Raw genomic sequence first — 10,907 nt, forward strand, 5'->3', positions numbered from 1 at the left:
CCTCAGAGGGGTCGGGGTTTTTACTCGGGTCTTTTTCACGTGGACAAACCGGATGGTTCGTTCCGACCCATTCTGAATCTAAAAGCCCTCAAACCGTATCTCTCAACCCAAACATTCAAGATGGAATCCATTCGCTCAATTATCGCTGCCATGGAGCCAGGGGAATATTTGGCTTCAATAGACATAAAAGACGCCTACTTACATGTTCCGATTTGGATAGAACATCAATCTCTTCTGAGATTTGCAGTCGGTCCGTGGCATTTTCAGTTTCAGGCTCTTCCCTTTGGTCTCTCCACGGCTCCTCGGGTTTTTACAAAAGTCATGGGTCATGTCGTCGCGGTTCTCCGTTATCAAGGGGTCAACATCACTCCATCCTTGGACGACCTCTTGGTCAAGGCCCCGTCAGCGGAGATTCTCACTCTGCAGTCATTCGGGTGGATAATCAACTTTCCAAAGTCGTCTTAACTCCCGTCCCAGAAAATGATTTTTCTGGGACTTTTATTAGACACCAACAGCCAGAAGGTGTTTCTTCCTACGGACAAGATTCAGGATCTGCAGTCCAGAATCCGGATCCTGTTACACTTACCGGTAGTGTCGGTCCTCAGATGCATGCAGGTGTTAGGCAAGATGGTGTCCTCATTCGAGGCAGTCCCATACGCCAGATTTCATGCCCGTCCTCTTCAGGCTCAGATTCTCAGCTGTTGGACTCGGACGGATCCACGTCTCGAATTGCAGTTGATCCGCTTGTCGGTAAAGGCTCGTCAGTCGCTTCACTGGTGGCTTCACAGTCACATTTTGAGAGTAGGAGCGCCGTTCACGGTTTGGTCTTGGATAATGGTCACCACGGACGCAAGCCTCAGCGGTTGGGGAGCAGTGTTCCAGACTCATGACTTCCAGGGGCGCTGGAACAGTCAGGAGTCAAAGTTACAGATCAACATTCTGGAATTGAGGGCGATCCGGTATGCACTCCTTCAGATTCAAACCATGGTACAGGGTCATCCAGTTCGTGTGCAGTCCGACAATACCACAGCAGTGGCTTATATCAACAGGGAGGAACTCACAGCTGGTCCGCAATGAGAGAAGTCGCTCAGATTCTCACGTGGGCGGAACATTGGGTTCCCGTAATATCCGCAATTCACATTCCAGGAGTCGAGAACTGGGAAGCGGATTTTTTGAGTCCTCACATGATTCATCCGGGAGAATGGGAACTTCACCAGGAAGTGTTTCTCTCTCTAGTGGGCCGCTGGGGAATGCCCGACTTAGACCTCATGGCATCTCGCCTCAACAAGAAACTTCCTCACTACGGCTCGCGGACTCAAGATCCTCAAGCATTTCTGATCGATGCTCTAACTGTTCCGTGGCAGTTTCAACTGGGTTACGTGTTTCCGCCAATTCCACTGCTTCCACGTCTACTTCAACGCATTCGGCGAGAAGGTCTCGCAATAATTCTGGTGGCTCCAGATTGGCCGCGCCGACAGTGGTACACTCTTCTGGGCAGCATGGTCGTCGGAGACCCCTTTCGTCTCCCCCTGCGACCAGATCTTCTTCTACAAGGGCCTTGTCGCCACCCGGATTTAAGTCGGCTGGCTTTGACGGCTTGGTTCTTGAATCCAACATTTTAAAAGCAAAAGGTCTTTCTCGTTCTGTTGTACAGACGATGATTCGGGCTAGGAAACCGGTGACTTCTGGCATTTACCATAGGGTATGGCGTAATTACATTGCTTGGTGGGAAAAGCGGGGCTTGACTCCGCATTTGTTTAGACTTCCTCGCCTGCTCTCTTTCCTTCAGGAGGGTCTCGATAAGGGTCTGAGGCTTTCTTCACTGAAGGGTCAGGTTTCAGCCTTGTCGGTTCAAAAGAAACTAGCGATCATTCCAGAGGTTCAAACATTCCTTCAGGGAGTACTTCGAATTCAACCACCTTTTGTTCCTCAGGTTCCTCCCTGGGATTTAAACTTGGTCCTTACGGCCCTTCAAAAATCTCCATTTGAGCCTTTGGAATCTGGAACTACGTTATCTAACACTAAAAGTGTTTTTTCTTTTGGCTATTGCCTCAGCTAGACGAGTGTCTGAGTTGGCGGCTCTTTCTTGCAGGCCACCCTTGTTTTTGTTTCATGAGAACCGTGTGGTTCTGCGGACTAATCCTTCTTTCCTTCCAAAGGTTGTTTCAGCATTCCATTTAAATCAGGACATTGTCCTTCCAGCATTTTCTCCGTCGTCTTCTCCTGGGGAGAACTCCCATTTGGCCCTCCTGGATGTTGTTCGGGCCTTACGTATTTATTTGTGTCACACAGAGTCTTTCCGTCGTACGGATACCTTGTTGGTATTGATTGATGCTCCCAAACGAGGTTGGCCGGCTTCCAAGAACACTGTGGCCCGTTGGGTAACTTCGGCCATCAGACAGGCTTACGTGTCTTCGAATATTTCGGTTCCTGACTCAATTAGGGCTCATTCGACTAGAGCAGTTGGAGCCTCTTGGGCTGTTCGCGGTGGTGCATCTATTGAGCAGCTGTGCAGGGCGGCGACCTGGTCGTCAGTCCATACTTTCACAAAGTTTTACCGTTTTCATACTTTTGGTTTGGAGACTGCCTCTGTTGGGCGTCGAATTTTACAGACGGCTATGCCGTCAACGTCTCCCTCCTCTCATTAGCTTGCTTTGGGAAATCCCACAAGTAACGGCGCAGCGTCCCCCAGATGGATGACAGAGAAATAGGGATTTTTGTTTACTTACCGTAAAATCTCTTTCTCTGAGTCCATCTGGGGGACGCTGCGATCCTTCCCGTAGTTTTGTCTGGTTTATTTGGTGGTTTTTTTTGTTCTGATCTATCTCCTTTGGCTTGGCTAAACGTTAACTGAGTGATGGCTGAGTAGGAAGGAGATGGGAGGGGTTAGAGGGGGGAGGAGGCAGCTTTTTGATAGATTCTGTGCCAAACTCCACTACCACACACCTCTAACCCACAAGTAACGGTGCAGCGTCCCCCAGATGGACTCAGAGAAAGAGATTTTACGGTAAGTAAACAAAAATCCCTATTTCTCTGACGTCCTAGTGGATGCTGGGAACTCCGTAAGGACCATGGGGAATAGCGGCTCCGCAGGAGACAGGGCACATCTAAAGAAAGCTTTAGGATCACTTGGTGTGCACTGGCTCCTCCCCCTATGACCCTCCTCCAAGCCTCAGTTAGATTTTCTGTGCCCGACGAGAAGGGTGCACACTAGGGGCTCTCCTGAGCTCTTTGTAAAAGTTTTAGTTTAGGTTTATTATTTTCAGTGAGACCTGCTGGCAACAGGCTCACTGCATCGAGGGACTAAGGGGAGAAGAAGCGAACTCACCTGCGTGCAGAGTGGATTGGGCTTCTTAGGCTACTGGACATTAGCTCCAGAGGGACGATCACAGGTTCAGCCTGGATGGGTCACCGGAGCCGCGCCGCCGGCCCCCTTACAGAGCCAGAAGAGCGAAGAGGTCCGGAAAAATCGGCGGCAGAAGACTTTCCTGTCTTCAGATAAAGGTAGGCGTACAGCACCGCAGCTGTGCGCCATTGCTCTCAGCACACTTCACACTCCGGTCACTGAGGGTGCAGGGCGCTGGGGGGGCAGCGCCCTGAGACGCAATAAATCGATAGAAAACCTTTTATGGCTAAAATAAATGCATCACATATAACTCCTGGGCTATATGGATGCATTTAACCCCTGCCAAAACATACAAGAAAACGGATGATAGGCTCCGCCCCTTTCTCGGCGTCCTTATCTCCTCAGCACACTGGCGCCATTTTCCCTCACAGCTCAGTTGGAGGGAAGCTCCCTGGCTCTCCCCTGCAGTCACTACACTACAGAAAGGGGTTAAAAAAGAGAGGGGGGCACAAATTAGGCGCAGTATAAACAATACAGCAGCTATAAAGGGAAAAACACTTATATAAGGTTATCCCTGTATATATATAGCGCTCTGGTGTGTGCTGGCAAACTCTCCCTCTGTCTCCCCAAAGGGCTAGTGGGGTCCTGTCCTCTATCAGAGCATTCCCTGTGTGTGTGCTGTGTGTCGGTACGTTTGTGTCGACATGTATGAGGAGAAAAATGATGAGGAGACGGAGTAGAGTGTCTGTAATAGTGTTGTCACCCCCTGGGGGGTCGACACCTGAGTGGATGTACTGTTGAAATTGCGTGACAGTGTCAGCTTTGTATAAAAGACAGTGGTTGACATGAGACAGCCGGCTACTCAGCTTGTGCATGTCCAGACGTCTCATACAGGGGCTCTAAAGCGCCCGTTACCTCAGATACAGACGCCGACACGGATACTGACTCCTGTGTCGACGGTGAAGAGACAACCGTGATTTCCAATAGGGCCACACATTGCATGATTGAGGCAATGGAAAAAGTTTACACTCTTCTGATAATATAAATACCACCAAAAAAAGGGGTATTATGTTTGGTGAGGAAAAACTTCCTGTAGTTTTCCTGAATCTGAGAAATAAAATGAGGTGTGTGATGATGCGTGGGTTTCCCCCCGATAACAATTGATAATTTCTAAAAAGTTATTGGCAGTATACCTTTTCCCGCCAGAGGTTAGGGTGCGTTGGGAAACACCCCCTAGGGGGGATAAGGCGCTCACACGCTTGTAAGAACAAGGGCTCTACCCTCTCTGGAGATGGCCGCCCTTAGGGATCCTGCTGATAGAAAGCAGGAGGGTATCCTAAAATGTATTTACACGCATACTGGTGTTATACTGCGACCAGCAATCGCCTCAGCCTGGATGTGCAGTGCTGGGTTGGCGTGGTCGGATTCCCTGACGGGAAATTTGATATCCTAGATAAGGACAGTATATTATTGCCTATAGAGCAATTAAAAGATGCATTTCTATATATGCATGATGCACAGCGGAATATTTGCCGACTGGCATCAAGTATAAGTGCGTTGTCCAATTATACAGGTTGAGTATCCCATATCCAAATATTCCGAAATACGGAATATTCCGAAATACGGACTTTTTTGAGTGAAAGTGAGATAGTGAAAACTTTGTTTTTTGATGGCTCAATGTACACAAACTATGTTTAATACACAAAGTTATTAAAAATATTGTATTAAATGACTTTCAGGCTGTGTGTATAAGGTGTATATGAAACATAAATGAATTGTGTGACTGTAGACACACTTTGTTTGATGCACAAAATTATAAAAAATATTGGCTAAAATTACCTTCAGGCTGTGTGTATAAGGTATATATGATACATAAATGTATTCTGTGCTTAGATTTAGGTCCCATTGCCATGATATCTCATTATGGTATGCAATTATTCCAAACTAAGGAAAAATCCCATATCCAAAATACCTCCGGTCCCAAGCATTTTGGATAAGGGATACTCAACCTGTACCAGTAAAGTGGTCAGGTGATGCGGATTCCAAACGGCATTTGGAAGTATTGCCTTAATAAAAAAAAAAGGGGGATGTACCCCAGGTCGCCTCTCAAAATAAGACGCCGTATTATCAGGCGCAGTCCTGGTTGGCAAGCGGACAAAAGGGTTCCTCTTTTCTGCTCGTGACAGAGGGAGAGGAAAATGGCTGCAGAGATCAGCCAGTTCCCAGGAACAGAAACCCTTTTCCGCCTCTGCCAAGCCCTCAGTATGACGCTAGGGCTTTACAAGTTCAGGCACGGTGGGGGCCTGTTCTCAATGAATTTCAGTGCGCAGTGGGCTCACTCGCAAGTAGACCCCTGGATCCTTCAGGTAATATTTCAGGGGTACAAATTGGAATTCGAGACGTATTCCCCTCGCCGTTTCCAAAAGTCTGTTTTACCGACGTCTCCCGCTGACAGGGAGGCAGTTTTGGAAGCCATTCACAAGCTGTATTCCCAGCAGGTGATAATTAAGGTACCCCTCCTGCAACAGGGAACGGGGTATTATTCCACACTATTGTGGTACCGAAGCCAGACGGCTCGGTGAGACCGATTTTAAAATCTAAAATCTAAAATCTTTGAACACTTACATACAGAGGTTCAAATTCAAACTTGAGTCACTCAGAGCAGTGATTGCAAACCTGGAAGAAGGGGACTACATGATGTCTCGGGACATCAAGGATGCTTACCTTCATGTCAAAATTTACCCTTCTCACCAAGGGTATCTCAGGTTATGGTATAGAACTGTCACTATCAGTTCAGACGCTGCCGTAGGGATGGTCCACGGCACCCCGGGTCTTTACTGAAGTAATGACCGTAATGATGATATTCCTTCGAAGGAAGGGAATTTTAGTTATCCTTTACTTGGACGATTCCCTGATAAGGGTGAGATCCAGGGAACAGTTGGAGATCGGTGTAGCACTACCTCAGGTAGTGTTGCGGCAGCACGATTGGATTCTCAATATTCCAAAATCGCAGCTGGTTCCGACGACTTGTCTTCTGTTCCTAGGGATGATCCTGGACACAGTCCAGAAAGAAGGTGTTTCTCCCGGAGGAGAAAGCCAGGGAGTTATCCGAGCTAGTCAGGAACCTCCTAAAACCGAACCAAGTCTCAGTGCATCAATGCACAAGGGTTCTGGGTAAAAATGGTGGCTTCCTACGAAGCAATCCCATTCGGCAGATTCCACGCAAGACTTTCCAGTGGAACCTACTGGACAAATGGTCCGGGTCGCATCTTCAGATGCTTCAGCGGATAACCCTGTCACCAGGGACAAGGGTATCCCTCCTGTGGTGGTTGCAGAGTGCTCATCTTCTAGAGGGCCGCAGATTCGGCATGCGGGACTGGGTCCTGGTGGCCACGGATGCCAGCCTGCGAGGCTGGGGAGCAGTCACACAGGGAAGGAATATCCAGGGCTTATGGTCAAGCCTGGAGACATCACTTCACATAAATGTCCTGAAGCTAAGGGCCATTTACAATGCTCTAAGCTTAGCAAGACCTCTGCTTCAAGGTCAGCCGGTGTTGATCCAGTCGGACAACATTACGGCAGTCACCCACGTAAACAGACAGGGTGCCACAAGAAGCAGGAGGGCAATGGCAGAAGCTGCAAGGATTCTTCGCGGGGCGAAAAACCATGTGATAGCACTGTCAGCAGTTTTCATTCCGGGAGTGGACAACTGGGAAGCAGTTTTCCTCAGCACGACCTCCACCCGGGAGAGTAAGGACTTCACCCAGAAGTCTTCCACATGATTATAAACCGTTGGGAAAAACTCGACAGGTATTGCGCCACGTCAAGGGACCCTCAGGCAATAGCTGTAGATGCTCTGGTAACACCGTGGGTGTACCAATCAGTGTATGGGTTCCCTCCTCTGCCTCTCATACCCAAGGTACTGAGATTGATAAGATGGAGAGGAGTAAGCACTATATTAGTGGCTCCGGATTGGCCAAGAAGGAATTGGTAACCGGAACTTCAAGAGATGCTCACGGAGGATCCGTAGCCTCTACCTCTAAGAAGGGACCTGCTCCAGCAAGGACCTTGTCTGTTCCAAGACTTACCGCGGCTGCGTTGACGGCATGGTGGTTGAACGCCGGATCCTGAAGGAAAAAGGCATTCCGGATGAAGTCATCCCTATCCTGATCAAAGCCAGGAAGGATGTAACCGCAAAACATTATCACCGCATTTGGCGAAAATATGTTGCGTGGTGCGAGGCCAGTAAGGCTCGACGGAGGAAATTCAACTGGGTCGATTCCTACATTTCCTGCAAACAGGAGTATCTATGGGCCTGAAATTGGGGTCCATTAAGGTTCAAATTTCGGCTCTGTCAATTTTCTTCCAAAAAAGAACTAGCTTCAGTCCCTGAAGTTCAGACATTTGTTAAAGGGGTACTGCATATACAGCCTCCTTTTGTGCCTTTAGTGGCACTTTTGGGATCTCCAGGTGGTTTTTGGGTTCCAAAAGTCACATTGGTTTGACACACTTAAATCTGTGGAGTTAAAATATCTCACAGAAAAAGTGGTCATGCTGTTGGCTCTGGCCTGGGCCAGGCGCGTGTCAGAATTGGTGGCTTTATCCTGTAAAAGCCCTTATCTGATTTTCCATTCGGACAGGGCGGAATTGAGGACTCGTCCTCAGTTTCTCCCTAAGGTGGTTTCAGCGTTCACCTGAACCAAACCTATTGTGGTGCCTGCGGTTACTAGGGACTTGGAGGACTCCAAGTTGCTAGACGTTGTCAGGACCCGGAAAATATATGTTTCCAGGACGGCTGGAGTCAGGAAATCTGACTCGCTGTTTATCCTCTATGCACCCAACTAGCTGGGTGCTCCTGCTTCTAAGCAGACTATTGCTCGTTGGATTTGTAGTACAATTCAGCTTGCACATTCTGTGGCAGGCCTGCCACAGCCAAAAATCTGTAAATGCCCACTCCACAAGGAAGGTGGGCTCATCTTGGGCAGCTGCCCGAGGGGTCTCGGCTTTACAACTTTGCCGAGCAGTTACTTGGTCAGGAGCAAATACGTTTGTAAAATTCTACAAATTTGATACCCTGGCTGAGGAGGACCGGGAGTTCTCTCATTGGGGGCTGCAGAGTCATCCGCACTCTCCCGCCCGTTTGGGAGCTTTGGTATAATCCCCATGGTCCTTACGGAGTTCCCAGCATCCACTAGGACGTCAGAGAAAATAAGAATTTACTTACCGATAATTCTATTTCTCGTAGTCCGTAGTGGATGCTGGGCGCCCATCCCAAGTGCGGATTGTCTGCAATACTGGTACATAATTATTGTTACCAAAAAAATTCGGGTTATTGTTGTAGTGAGCCATCTTTTCGAGAGGCTTCTCTATTATCATGCTGTTAACTGGGTTCAGATCACAAGTTGTACAGTGTGATTGGTGTGGCTGGTATGAGTCTTACCCGGGATTCAAAATCCTTCCTTATTGTGTACGCTCGTCCGGGCACAGTATCCTAACTGAGGCTTGGAGGAGGGTCATAGGGGGAGGAGCCAGTGCACACCAGGTGATCCTAAAGCTTTCTTTAGATGTGCCCTGTCTCCTGCGGAGCCGCTATTCCCCATGGTCCTTACGGAGTTCCCAGCATCCACTACGGACTACGAGAAATAGAATTATCGGTAAGTAAATTCTTATTTATTTTTTTCTTTCACGTTGTCATTATGGGGTTTTAGGGAAAAAATGAATTTATTCCATTTTGGAATAAGGCTGTAACATAACAAAATGTGGAAAAGTGAAGCACTGTGAATTCTTTCCGGATGCACTGTATATACATTGTTGTGAAACTAGAGTCTGGGAGCAGTTGATGACAAAATTATCATCTACTGGTATTATTCCCACTGCACTGCAGCAATTTTGTAGCACGGTTAATGTTAAAAGATCACCTATAACATCAGGTAAGGAGCATGTTCATTTTCTTATACTGGGGGCGTAATAGCACAAAATTAATCAACCTGTCAGATATCATTTATATTAGCGCTTACCTTTACCGCATGGAATTTATAAGATGTCAATGGATTCAGATACATCTTTTGGATATGAACTTAGCGTACAAAGATTTGCAAATGTACTAAGGCGAACAGTACATATTCATTTGTGTAATTGAGCCCTCTTCCATGTGTTTAACATTTTCTTTTAAATATATTACCACAAAGCCTCTGTGTAGTCATTGTCAGACACTCCTAAATTGTGTACTGTAGCTAGCTGCTTACAAAATACATGACCCTTAGTACTGGTCTCCCTCTCAATGGCATACACATCCAGCAGGCAGAGCCATGCTCCGTGCTCCCGGTCCAAACCTGCTGCAGCCTGGATGAAACTGTATTGCGCCCACTGGTGAAAAAATGTCCAACAGTCTTTCCTTCACATTTCATAGAAACAATGAAGTACTACTGTGAACTGGCCAGGATCAGTATATGTTGTCCAGATTTGGAAGTATCCTGATTCCCTGATGACGCAGGTCTGCTGCCATGACTTTTGTAAAAATTCAGGGCGCTGGAGCCAGGCCAAACGGCAGCGCCTAGAACTGATTGGTTTAGGATAACAAACCTCAGGTATTGTTGATGTGACAGCACAATAGGTATATGCAGATATGCATCTTGTATGTCCAATGGCACCATTGCTAGAATTATGCAGTGTAGGGTTTCCATGTGAAACTTGGAAACTTTCACAAATCTGTTAAGAGATTTGAGTTTGGGAATCGGTCTGTAGGTCCCATTTGGCTTTGGTACAAGAACGGGGGTGAATAATAGCCCCTTCCTTTTTGAGCCTGAGGAACTGACACTATTACTCCTGACTGGAGGATTAGTTAATTGAACCACTTTTTGTAGTATCCCAAGACTTTCCTGTGTCTGATGGAAGGCTCATGCGACAATACTGCTGAGGAGGACATCCTTTGAAAGAGATGGCGTACCCATGAGTGTCTACCTCTTGCACCCAAGCGTCTGAAGTGGTCTTGATCCAGACTTGTGCGAAGTGAAGAAGTCTGCCTCCCACCCTGAGGTCCTCCAGGGGGAGACCAATCCCGTCAGTCTGTGGGTTTATCAGGTTTTGCTGGGTGTTGTCTTGCTACCCATGGCTGCTTAGTCTTGGGCTCAGTAGACTTTGAGGCATTTGATTGCCTAGGAAACGCTTGTCCTTTGGCTTTTCCTTGTGGGTGAAAGGTACGATAATACGAGCTCTTAGGCTGTGGTGTAGAAAGGGAAGAGAGATGAGCTGTTTTGGCAGCCGCTAAGGATGCCACTATTTTGTTTAGTTTCTTCTCCAAACAGAACATCTCCCATAAAGAGTAGTACTTCCAGAGTTTTCTTGGAGTCTAAATCCGCTTTCCAAGAGCGTAACAAAATAATAAGTTTTGCAAGCAAGCACTGATGTTGCCAAGGCTTTTGCTGCCAACACACCAGCATCAGATAGTGCTTCCTCAATGTAAGAAGTCGCTTTCTTGATAAAATCCAAATATATTCTGCACTCTTCTGATATACTGTAACTAGAGGCTATTCCTCCTCTATTGCTTCCAACCAAGATTCAA

The sequence above is a fragment of the Pseudophryne corroboree genome, chromosome 1 (assembly GCF_028390025.1).
Source record: "Pseudophryne corroboree isolate aPseCor3 chromosome 1, aPseCor3.hap2, whole genome shotgun sequence".
In the NCBI taxonomy this organism is placed as follows: domain Eukaryota; kingdom Metazoa; phylum Chordata; class Amphibia; order Anura; family Myobatrachidae; genus Pseudophryne; species Pseudophryne corroboree.